The sequence below is a fragment of the Micropterus dolomieu genome, linkage group LG01 (genome assembly GCF_021292245.1).
Source record: "Micropterus dolomieu isolate WLL.071019.BEF.003 ecotype Adirondacks linkage group LG01, ASM2129224v1, whole genome shotgun sequence".
Classification (NCBI taxonomy): Eukaryota; Metazoa; Chordata; class Actinopteri; order Centrarchiformes; family Centrarchidae; genus Micropterus; species Micropterus dolomieu.
This window is the reverse complement of record NC_060150.1, coordinates 16,204,116-16,214,260: the sequence shown is the minus strand read 5'-3', so window position 1 is coordinate 16,214,260 and position 10,145 is coordinate 16,204,116.

The following is a 10,145-nucleotide window of genomic DNA, read 5'->3' as shown; positions in this document are numbered from 1 at the left end:
AACGACTATTGTTGCTAGTCTTATTGTTATTATTGTTATTATAATCATTAACATTACGATGGTTACCATTAACACTATTATAAATATCTGTACCATTTTTCATTTAGTCTATAGCAACATTACCTTCACTGTCTGTACCTCTGTGTGTATATTGTGTAGGCTGCCTCCCTCCCCCCCCCCCCCCCCCCCCCCCCCCCCCTCTCTCTCTCTCTCTCGCTCTCTCTCTCTCTCTCTCTCTCACCCCAACCGGTCGAGGCAGATGGCCGCCCACCCTGAGCCATGGTTCTGCTCGAGGTTTCTGCCTCTTAAAAGGAAGTTTTTCCTTGCCTCTGTCGCCTAGTGCTTGCTCTTGGTGGGAACTGTTGGGCTTCTGTAAATAACATCACAGAGTACGGTCTAGACCTGCTCTTTTATGAAAAGCGCTATGAGATAACTGTTGTTGTCATTTGGAGCTATATAAATAACATTGAATTGAATTGAATTGAAGAGCATTTTGCAAGTTATTTTTAATGCATTAATAATGAATTATTCTCATACTGAATGGTTTCATAAAGCAGCTTCCCAAGATATTAATAGTGGCTCTTGGAGTATACTAGTAATATATTACTAATATGCTGAAATGGTAATAAAAATGTTCAGCGAACACATTTATGTGAAATTTAAAATATATTTAAACTGTTCTTCAAGTATAGCACAAAAGACTATTTTAAGTTAACTTTTAAAAAGTATATTTAAATTACATTAAAGGTACTTAAAATAGGTCCATTTTAACACAACTAAGTATATTAAAATATATTGCAAGTATCTTAAAGTCGACTTTAAGTATTTCTAAAATGACACTTAACATACTTTAAGTTGTTCCAAAATAACACATTTAATATACACTTAGTATAGTACAATTATAATGTAATAAGTGCATCCAAAGAAAGTGCTACTTAAGAACATTTATTTTTCACTTGGGATGTTTTTGCTGAATTTCTACTAAGTGTAATAACATATTAACGATTCTTACTGATCATTTATCACCATTGATGAATCACACAAAGAATAGTATAGCGTTTAAAAGCAGCAGTTAATGCATTTTCATGCAGTTCTCAGCGGGCATGCAAAATTAGGCATAACACCTGTGAAAGTCGATACTTACATCGTCATCAGTGCAGTGCAGAAGCTGCAGAAATGGCTTGACAGGTCAGGGACGTTCAGTACTGCACCTCCCAAGTTCCTGGCCCATCAAAACATTTGGACTCAAGAGCGACAACTTTTGTGGAACCAAGTACCAAAGCTGGAACTAGATATCTGGGTTAGGCATTATTTGGTTTGGCAACAGTTAAAGCAGCCAGTCAGCAAAAGACAACTTCTAGTGAACAAGTCTGAGGGGCAAATGTAGGAAGGCAAAATTTCTGTGAAAGGCAAGAGGTCATTCACCACAACTAGTGGGGAAATAGGTACAGAAGGCTGAAATGCTATGGCAGAAGGGTGTAATAGACAGTCTAGCAGATGAGTAGAGTCAGATTGTATTCTTTGCTACAGAAGAAAATGTACTATGATTAAGAGGGTAGGCATGCAAGCAGGTGGAGAATCAGGTTATCGTTAAAGCTGACTTTATCTGGTGGACTGCACAGAAATGGCAGGGTGAGAAATGACAAACGATGTTAGCAAACAGGCATGCGGAATTTCTTAACAGAAGATGCAGATGACTGCTGTTGCCATGACAGGTTAAGTTCCTGAGCTCCTACAAAGGTTGCCTGGAAAGGTTCTTGCAGGTTGAGGACCATATGTTCTATAAAAGATCAATCGAGAAAATGATTACAAATTTTGTCAACTCCATTAGGGTGCTAAAAGTCTTCGTTCTATCATTAGTAGAACATTCATATATTTCCTCTTAAATGGCTACACCATGACCTTTTCTCATGTCCTCTTTTGCATGCTGAGCTTGATTTCACAATGCCTAGTGTCCATGAGGGCAAGAGACTGACATCAGATTAGAGCTGATAACTGTTACAGATAACCAAGACGGGTGGGGAGCCTCAGGAGTGCGGATCCTAGCAGCATGCCATTGAGGACTGAATCAATTTTGTGCACTTGCCAGGTCTCTGGCTTATTGAACACACAGATTGACCCTCCTAAAGACGGCTGTTACCTCAAAGCCAAACAGTGACCTTTGACATCTGACCATCTGTTGGTTTCTAGGAAGAAAAAAGAAAGAACTCCAGGAAAGCGAGAATAAAGCATTGCAAGGTTCGTTTTGGCAAGAAAACTGTATTTGCGCAGATAAAGGGATCAAATAGAAATCTAATACAGTAATTACAAAGCAATAGTTTAATGAAATGTTCTGCTTGCTACAGTTGCACGCTGTCTAGTGTGAGCCAGGCTCATCAGAGAGAGGTGAAATAATTATCACAGGCACCTGTTATGGCAAAGAACAGGTGGAGCTATAGCTTTTTTAATCTCACATCTCAACGGATATTATCAGGATGTGTTTGTGTGGGTGTGAGTGTGTATGTGCACACCAATTTTATCTTTGTGCCAATATATTGTGTGTGTGTTTGTGTGTGTGTGTGTGTGTGTGTGTGTGTGTGTGTGTGTGTTAGGTGCTGAGTTAAGCCTCTGATTGAGAAACAAGCCACAGTAGCAACATGCCTCACTGTTTCCCCCAGCATCTGTCTTGAGCAGCATGGGGCCTCCGTGCGTACAGGAGGGAGGGAGGAGGAAGCCACAGAGAGTCGGCTTCCCTTCATCTCTGATTCCTCTCTCTCTCTCTCTCTCCTCATTATTTGGGAGGCAACATTCGAGTTTAAAAAGACCCTCGCTCCCCTCTCTCTCTCTCCCTCCTCCTCGCATCTCAGTGTGAGTTTTTTTGTCTTCCATCATCTGCGAGTCAGCGCCGGGTCATATCACAACACGACGTGCTCTGCTGTGAGTTTAGCACCAGACAAGCCAGCTCCCCGCCACTTCCTTTGCACAGACACAATTTCTTTGAGGCACACTGCGCCCGCACTGTCAAAATACTGGAGGCAGATAAGGCAGATAGTTGAATGGAGGAGCTGTCCTGAATGTTTGGAAAATCTCACTACTACTTACCTCTTTCTGTTTCTTGTGAAAGGTGAAAATATGTAGCAGCACTGGGGTGGGTGTGGGGGGTGAAAACAAAATAATGCATTCCCAGTTTATCTACTTTGTTTTTAAATTTTTATTGAGAGTATTGCGGATCTCAGTATAGGTCAAATAAGTGTAACATTTTATCTGCAGTTTATAAAGTTCTAATCAGTTAACTATGCAGTCAACATATAGATAAAGGCAAGGCTAGCAAGGCTAATAGACCTAATAGAGACTGCATCCTAATTTCATTTCCACTGCTATCCATATCATCTCTCTTCAGCTGTTATGATAGTAATAAAAGGTGCAAAATGCAGTCAAGCTGGCTGTGAGATGATCAGCTCCATATGCTGGCTCCGTTGGGGTGCCATTTCATCCAATTCACGCAGTCCAGGAAGTTGACGAGTTGGATTTGAGCAGTGTTTTGAGTTTGAAGTTGGGGACTTAGAGTATATACATATACGTATAGTTGTTTGCTTGTGTGAAATTAGCTCCTTCTGCCTCTGATATAGCCAAACACCTTACCCACAAGCCAGCCATGCTTAATTAACATGTAAAGAATAGAGTGGGAAATGTGAAAGGCAGCCTACAACCTGTGTACTGCTGTTGTCTAACTGGATGCAGTCTTTAAATTTAAGGGTCATTGAAAAAGCTATTGAGAAATAGTCTCCAGGGGGTTGTGGGGGTAGCAGTGGGGTGGCAGCATATAGTATACTTGTCGTCCACCATGTTGCTTCAATTTGCCCTGCTAATATTCTTGTGCTGTTTCTGTGACAGAAGTTGAAGCTTCATATTAAAGCCTCATATTAGCTGTAAAAAAGTAAATCTCAATTTCTAAGAACAAAATCGGACTCTGAAGGACTTCATGAGTATTTACTAGCGAAGGTTGAACAACCCCAAGTTGTCCTTGAAGAGGTAGACGAGTCCGTTAATGCTTGTGGACTGGAACTTTGTGTGAGGCTGGAGTAGGATGAGAAAAGTGGCATTTCAGAGCCATACATCAAAAGAAAGAGCTCTAATCTTCAAGACAACATGTTGTGTTTTATGCCAATATGAGCCATGCTAGTCTGCCAGCCTTCACAAGCGTAACTTACTTCACTAGTAACATGGAAGTGCAACAAGTGTAATCTAACCTATGGTTGTGGATACGAAGAAAATGTCCGCGGCAATTGTAGATCAAGAGCTTAATTGTACTCAGTCATCACAATGAAAAATGAATGGACTCAGTAAGCAACATTGCTTTCTCTTCCCCCCAGGCACTGATTTTGCTAGCTAGCTGAGCTGGACTGGGATTCAGTTAAGATGTGTTTGACACATGGTTGCCATATTTTGAATATTTGATCCAAATGGAATTTTTCCACGGTCAGGATGGCAGACAACTATATTCAAATGTTTGCTTTTCTTTCTTAAAATTATTCCAATCAATCTGCCCTCCGCAATAAGGTGAGGTTGAAATGGAGAGTCGATTACATTAATGTAAAGTCACTGCTTCAAACTTAAGTTGTGATTCAGTTTTTTTGCGCTAATATCAAGTAGTATTAAAATGTCAGTTACCAAGTCTGCACTAAATTTTAACATGCCAGCAGAGGGATTGAGATGCTTATTAAATCATATTCTTGATCACCAACACACCATACGCACTGGGGAAAGCCAAGTCCAGAAGAAAGCCAAGTATGCAAACAATAGTTGGAGACTCAAAGTGTCAGATCAACACCTGTTTCCACTGTTGTCACTCTCACAAAGAAGAAATGATCTGTGTCAAAAGTGACATTTGACTACGAAAACAAAATAATCCAAAGCACAAGTGAGTCACAGAAAACCCTTCGGAGCTCACTACATCCAAACTACCTCCTGTTGTTTCTTGAAAAGTGACTGTTTTGGCTAACTGACTGTTATGTAGCACATTCTTATTGCAAAGCCGGGCCTATATAAAGCAACAATAAGACGGCGACTGTGGTGCTTCCAAGCGAGACATCTCCGGCAGCAAGCCTAGCTATCATTATCTGTTAAAGAGCCTCCGTCCCTATGGATCATCATTACGAGGCGCATTAGAAAATACTTTGATTAAACTCCCCTAATCCACCACAGACAGCTGCAGTCCATTCACAGCTGCCTAATCTCCCCGCCACTAAATACCACGGAGACAATGGGCAACAAATGACAACTTACGTGAGGGGGGGGGAGAGGCAGAAATAAAGGAGGGAGAAAACAAAGAAAAAGAGGGAAAGAAAAGGGAGGGGAGAGCTGATTCCTCTATCAAAGGCGGGCGGTAAACAGTGCTGATGGCAAGCCGTATCATGCCAGGAGATGGCTGATGCTTTCTGCGAAATGAAAGGGAATACAGAGAAAGACAGAGGGATTGTGAGGTACAGGGTAAAGAGTTTAGTGAAAGGGACCGGGAGGGAGGGAGGGAGCTCTGACTGTGCTGGAGTGTGTGAGGAAGAAAAAAGGGAGATAGGGAAAGAGTGACGCGAGAGAGGGAGTGGAGAAGGATGATGGAGTTGCGTCTCCCCTCGGCTGGCAGATGAAATGTTGAACATGGAGGAGAGATCTCTTTCACCGCAACTACAAACAGGGGCGAGTGTGCTGATGGGAGCTGCCGCAATCAAGATGAGAGGAGAGAACGAGAGTACAGAGAGAAAGAGAGAAAAATGAAACTACTCCTCAATGGTACAAATCACCGCAGGGAGGTTATCAGGGCCGTCGGCAATCACTATAATGACAACATGGTGTGACATGATAGTTACAGCACTCAAAGAAAATCATTCGCCCGGGCTGGGGAAGAGATAGGCAGGCGGGCAGCTTCATAAATACTGGTCTGGCTGGGAGAGTGAGAGTACGTGTGTGTCAGTTGATACTGTGTGTCCAGGTCCATGTGTGTTTTTAAGTATTTAAGATGATGGCTGTGGAGCTGCAGCTGTGGAGTGGAGGAGGATAGACAGGTGAGTGTGTTTTGTTTACCTTGTTTTTGAAAGGTATGTGATTTGTGATTGTGTGGGACAGTGTTGATCGGTGAGGAGGCGTGTCCATAAAAGGTTTGTTTAGATTGTTTGTGCATCTCTCATTTTGTGCTTTTGTCCTCAGGGTTAGCAGTTGTTTTGAGTATTCTTCTTTTAACGTAATAATAAATTAAACAATTCATTTTGGATTAACTTTCATGTCATAATACCTTTAGTGAATACCAGCGGCAACTGTGCCCGCTGGACGAGCTAAACACAAGGCTCAGAATGCAACTTATGACCACAAAGGACTGTGTCCACTACGTTTTTATCGCATAAACAAGCAATCTGATGCCCGATAAAATACTGTGCTGAGTTGTGCAATCATGTTCCTTTTCCTACCAGATGGACATGCTGTAATGATGCCTCTAAAGGAAGGCGCATCCTGATTAGATTCCCGTACCACCTCAACCTGGCTTCTTTTGATGCAAAGGAGCAGCAGCTCTACTTTGAGCTCTCTCAGGATGTCTGAGAACTAGCCAAAATTGGTAGGACTCCCCAGGGTAGACCAAGAACATGCTGGCTGGAGCTGGAATACGTTGCTGGGGAGAAGAACATCTAGACTACCTTGCTTGCTGCCACAGTGAATCAGCTCCGGATAAGCGGGCAGAAAATAGGTGGATGGAATCATGTGCCATGATCCACGGACAAAACGAAATATGACTTACGCACTATAATCTACTCTTTAATCAACGCATCATCAAAGCACAGCACACTGGCAATTCCAATTAATCAACATCCACAGCTTCCAATCTGACTAATGTCATAGCTGGTGTGAGTTACCTAGTATTCACAAAAGTTAACCTTCCAGACAAATTGTGGCTTTCAAGTGTGCGGGAGAATTTAAATGCCACTGTGTGAACTTTGTCCGACGTCTAAGGTCTGAATTGCAGTCCTAGAGCCACCGGTCAGTGCTAAATGGCAAGCACTCCCAGCAATATAGATGTTGCTTTTGAGGTCATTACTTTATTTTATTGTAAATTATGTTGCAAATATTAAAAAGCCTTTTCACAAAATGTGATTTTAATATAGCCTACCTTAGGAACTCTTTAGTGGCTTAAAGGGCCCTGACAGTTTCCTGCTGGTGCTTGCATCATCACATGTCGATACGGATTAAAACCAATAAAACATGCATGTGTGTCTGGTATCCATATCCAACTTCAGAAAGTTGTACAATAAGTTAAGGAACTAAGATGTTGCAAGTCATCACATTTAGTGGTGAAATTAAGGTAGCTGTTACGGTTGTTGTTGCAGAACAAATCATGAGCAGAAGTCCTCCTTCCAATGCTGTGTTGGACACATGAACATTAAGGTCATGGTTCCTCATTTGTAACTCATATGTAATGGTAGTAAAACACCATTCTGGTGTTTTTTTGCACGCTTCGTTTAAACGTAACCTCCGATTTCAACATCCTAAAACAGTTACTCGTAATCAAGAAGAAGCTTTAGATGATGACCTGATGATGACAAGTTCACTGTCTCATGACATAGCATATGAGCAGGGGTCTAGGACAAGGCGGGGAAAGGGGACTGAGTTTGCAGGGCTCCATGTGAGAAGGGCCCACAGAGACTCACTAGAGTGAATAGCTGGGGATGCGGAGAGACCAGAATTTGGTGCTTATGAGTGCAATGCCATTCAACAGCTGACATTCAAGTGGCAGCTTTGACTGGATCTTTGTCTTGTTTCTCTAGTCTATATTTATAAGAAAAAAGTCTCTTATTCAAGCTAAGTTAGTTGGAAAAAAATATATACCACTATAACATCACAATATCTTGTTAATAGACACTGAGTGCAAAGATTTGGTCATGGTTACGTACACTTAAGTGAACTTAATGGACAAATTCAATGAAATCATTACCTGGACTCATCTATTCATTCTATTTCTTGGTAAGAGCAAATATTATTAATATTGTGTACACTGGTTGAGTGTGTGTGTGTGTGTGTGTAGCACGCAGGGTAATTTCCCTGAGCCATGCTGAGGTGCTTTTGGATGAATCATACATGTACATGCTCACAACACCCATGCTGGGGAATAATGAGACCCAATGAAGTGAAGAATATGAACACACCTCGTCTACAACAACCTCTTTCTCACACACTCTCCCCCTCCCTTTCCCATTCATTACCCCCCTCTTCCTCATATTCATCACTGCCCCCCAACCCCCTCTCTTCTTCTCTCATCTCCCCACGATGGTGTGCCGTACAGCTTCGTGGTGCCTATTTGCGGTGTGAGCGTGCATGTATTACTGCACATCTACCCTGCGTGATGGCGGCGAGCGGTGGTGCAACGGATTCGGCGAGCCACGGTTGTTATGCAGCGGATGATTGTGCTTTGAAACAGAAGAGGTCCAGGTTAATACGGCTCAGCTTCACGTCGAAGAGGCTGCTGGCAGGTGTCAGAGGTCGGCTGATGAGAAAGCACAAAGCTAGCGCTGGGCTTCTCTCTATGTTTGTGTGTGTGTGGGCAGTGCAGAGGTCAGGGAGAGTGAGTCACTGCAACCACACAGGCCTACACACACACACACACACACAAACTTTTGAAAGGCTTACACGCAAACACAACTTCCTCTAAACACACACACACACACACACACACACACACACACACACACACTGATAAAGACCCAAAGAAGCCTAAATTATACTTTGATGCTCGCACATCTTTGCACGTTGGGCCTTTGCTGTAGGGCCTCCTAGGTTTTATTTACAGAAAATCAATTAAAAACAGTTCTTGCACACAAGAACGCAGCAACAGTATTATCATGTCTTACTGAAGCATCTCTTTCTAGACTCATGAAACAGACAGGCATTGTGCTACTTAGAAGTAGCACATTTTACTGAACGTCTGCTGAACTGCAAAATGTGCTGCAATCCAAAAACAAAAGTTGGAGTATTGGTTGCCAACCTAGAAAGAGTAAAAGAGAGAAAGAGAGTTAGATCTGACTAGTAGCGAGATGATTAAGAGGATAGCAAAGGTACAATTGTATATTTTTTCCCTCTAAACTTGTGTTTTCTTATGATTTTTACCTCTGCATACCTAAAAATTATTCAAATAAGAGTCAGAGAAGGAACAATGAGTCTTTGGTTAAACTTCTCATAACAATAGTATTGGCCTTGCATAAAGTTACCCGAAAGTACCCTGTGCGCACCCACTACACAGACATAAAAAAAAAAGAATGTTGATAAGAGCGTGAGATATTCTGGCTTTTTGTTAAGAGAGAGAGTAAGTTACAGAAGTATCCTTCATTTCCCATAATGCAATTTAAGAGTGTATTTTCAATACATCCTCCTGCTTGGTAAATGCCACCTTCTGTAATGCAGGCTCTTTTAACCCAATCCAAATGAACCCCAATGAATCATTATGACATAATTAGGGTTATTTTTCCCAGACTTCACAAAGATTCTTCTGTTAAAAGACATTATTCAGATGATTTCGCAGGCTGGCCACAGGCAAAACAGGTTAGGGTAACCCTGTCAAATTTTTCTGTTGTTGTTTTCTTGTTTTTAATGTTTTTAAAGTGATTTAATGCAAGGGATGATACTTGACAGATTTAGGAGAAATCCAGCAGTAAAGGGTCTATAATGTGTATTTTTGCCTGAGATTCTCATGAAACAAATTACCAGCAACTTCTTAACCTTGTCAGCAGCTGTGTCTGAAATGTACTGCTCAAAGTCAATCCATTACAACGGGAGTAGGGCACTTTGCATATGGGGGTCAGTCACACGCAGTAAACAGACCTACTCATCCAACGTGACCCCCAGTCACTTCTCTCCTCATCGCCTCTCGGAGGTCCCCGCAATCATGAAAATGACAACTATCATGGCAGCAGCCTCTGCTGTCGACTGGACTCTGCCGTGCTGAGACAGTATCAGTCAGAGGCCATTTACATAATAACAGCTCATCATTCAAAAAGGTGCTTTTGTTTGCGGTATAACAGGAAACTGTCAAGATGTCACCCTCGGCTGGGGCCTCAGCATGCTGCACTGGTAGACAGCGGAGAAGGGGTCTAATTGTGGTCAGTGATAGCACACTAAGGACGGGGAGAATA